The following is a 2982-nucleotide window of genomic DNA, read 5'->3' on the forward strand; positions in this document are numbered from 1 at the left end:
CAAAATGATTATTTTGTATGATAGAATTATTATTTAGTAATTTCAAATTATAATACACTTATATTATTTTAATTAATAAAATTAACTATTCCAGTTTTTATTATAAAAGTGATGAATGTAAATTAATTATTTTTTAACGACTGTTTAAAGGCACTTGTAGGACACCGTTAGCATATTCAACACGTGTACAACAATTAATGAGGGAATATTAATGATTCCTTACCAACTATTTTGTTTATATAAACCCTTCGCCTCATATTCAATCGTAATATCAACAACAATTTATCGTTATTCGTATTGCTGTTTTGTTTCGGTGATGGCTAAGATTTCTTTCACTCTGGTTTTCACTCTTATCCTAGCCATTACAGGTATATATAACAATTTTTCTATATTTTTTTTATTATTATCAAAGTTCTAGTTGTGTTGTAAAAAAATCTTACGTCGCACTAATGCAGTAGATTATAATCATAGTTTTGTTTAGTTATGTGATGATCTCTATGTCTCTGTATCTGTGTGAAATAACATTTATAATATTCCTTACATTTACTTTGAAATATGAAGGATTTCGTTTATTAATTTGGATACAAAATACTTCAATTAAAAAAAAATGAAATATACGAATTTAAACAACTTAATTGTTGAGTTTTTGAGTGGACACATCTAGAAAATTCAAAATCAATAGCTAACTCATAAAAGATAATATCTTCATTTTTAATCCAAAAATATTAATAAGAATAAGTAATTTGTTTTTGCATGTTATTCAATTTTTTCAAATATTAAGCTCAAACTTACATTTTCATTCTTAATATTAAGTTGATTCAAGGATGGATTGATTTTGAGAAAAAGAAAATCAAAGTAATAAGTTATCACTAATTTAATACCATATTCATGGATTTTAAACATAATGCATGAACTCCTAAATATAAACCTTTGCTTTTACTGATTTATTTAGGGCTCCTGTATTTTGTATTTTAGTGATCAAATCTTATTTCATTTTTTTTCTACATCAAGCCTTTACAAAAACTGTTATAAATTATCTTTACGCCACATCCAATTTTAGTCAAAAAGATTTTATTGGATAATACAAAACGGTAAAAGCCAAAACTAAGAGCTAGACGTAGGGGAATAAAACTTCTATATCTTAATATTCATTTTATTATATAATGTGCCTTTAATAACTTCAGAATAAGAAATCCCGGTTTTATCATATGATCCATCACAAAAAAAAAAAAAGAAGTAATCTTGAAATATGTCACAAAATTTTCAACTCTATATAAAAGAAAAAGACGATAACATACGTGAAGTTAAAATCTTAGAAAATGTAACCATTTTATTTTAGAGTAAATTACACTATTAATATATGAAGTTTTACTGAAATTACATGAGCATATTCTCTTTGTTTCTGTTTCTACACATATCTCCTTTAGCTGCTTAGAAAACATAACACTTCCTTGAGTTCTTGAAAAATATAAAAAGATTAAAAGATTACTGTGCGACAAAAAATACAAGGTATATTTATTTAATTTTACAAAATGTGAATGTTATTATATCATTTGACTTGGCAGCATATCAAATAAAAACCAAAGGCATCGACTTAATCGGTATGTGATCTTTAATGAGAAATTGGGTTTTCCTGTCATAGGTATTTCAAGAACAAGTGGAGCAATGCCAAAAAAACACTGTCAGCAAGTATTGGGTCCAAATGACTGCACATTCAGTAATTGTAATGCGAATTGTGTGAAACAATATCTCGGAATTGGATATTGCGTTGGCCCATATCCTCATAAATGTGTTTGTGTATACAATTGTCCTCATTAGAAGGACCTGTCCTAATGTTCCATCTGACGCAAGAATAACAAAATAAAATGATTTCTTCTGTTACTCTATACTATTAGTGTGTCTATATTTTATTTTTCGACCAAGTTACAAAAACGTACTTAGCCAATGATTTCTAAACCTAAAACAGTAGAATTAATGGGGAAAATAAATGCTGAGAACGAAAGCACATGCAGATGTCTTCTTGCTTCTATTTTTTTTTTTTCTGAATTCAGATGAGTATTATGACCTAATAATCAAAGAGTTCAATAAACCTAACTTGATTTAACTGATACATTGGAAAAGTAAATAATCTTGAATTCGAGAACGCAAGATCTTTTTAATAATCCATTTATTAGAGAGAAAATAAATAAAATAGAAAAAAAATAGTCGAAATATGATGTTTGATATACAAAAGTGGAGTGAAAAAAATATAAAAGAAGAGAAATATATAAGGAGATTATTTGGTTGAAATAAAATAAAAATTAATATTTATAATTTTTAAATTTAATAAAAATAAATATCATTATTTTGTTTCGAATGTAATTGATTATCCATATTTAATTACTTTTTATTACTAATTAGAATTTTTTTTTCTTTTTATTTTATTTTTTATTATTCACAACAATGTTAATATTATTATCATTTTGTTTTGTACTACTATTGTAAGAACCTAAAAACTTTCTTTCAAGTGAGATAGAAGATTTATAATAGACATTTGATTATTTTATTGTTAAAAAGTTTTGGTATAAATAAAAATAAGTTAATTAGAATTCATTATCTCTGTAAATAAAAAACATTCTCCTTTCTTTATCTTCTATCTAGAAACTTTAACTCTCTCTACATTCTTTTAGTGAGATAGAAGATTTATAATAGACACTTGATTATTTTATTATTAAAAAGCTTTAGTATAAATAGAATGCAAGTTAAGTAGAATTAATTTTATACTATATCTTTAAAAGAAAGAAAATTCTCCCACTACAAGAAAATGTTTCATTAGTAACCAATTTTAGTGACCAAAAACTGTTAGTTACTATAATTACTAATTTAGATACAAGCTTACAAAGTAAAAAAAACATTGGTTACTAAAATAGTTAGTATTATGAATAAAAAATTATAATTGGTCACTAAATTGGTTTTTAAAATTAGCTACCATAGTTTTGGCTA

At 24.8% G+C, this 2982-nt stretch overlaps 1 long non-coding RNA gene across 1 annotated transcript; it reads left to right on the top strand.

Moving 5' to 3' along the window:
- The first annotated feature begins 258 nt into the window (after positions 1 to 258).
- LOC114168184 lies at positions 259 to 1886 on the top strand. The gene is made up of 2 exons (XR_003600634.1): positions 259 to 368; positions 1643 to 1886. It is a non-coding gene; the product is annotated as an uncharacterized LOC114168184 (long non-coding RNA).
- Positions 1887 to 2982: the final 1096 nt, after the last annotated feature.

This window comes from Vigna unguiculata, chromosome 11, assembly GCF_004118075.2.
Source record: "Vigna unguiculata cultivar IT97K-499-35 chromosome 11, ASM411807v1, whole genome shotgun sequence".
NCBI classification, from domain to species: Eukaryota; Viridiplantae; Streptophyta; class Magnoliopsida; order Fabales; family Fabaceae; genus Vigna; species Vigna unguiculata.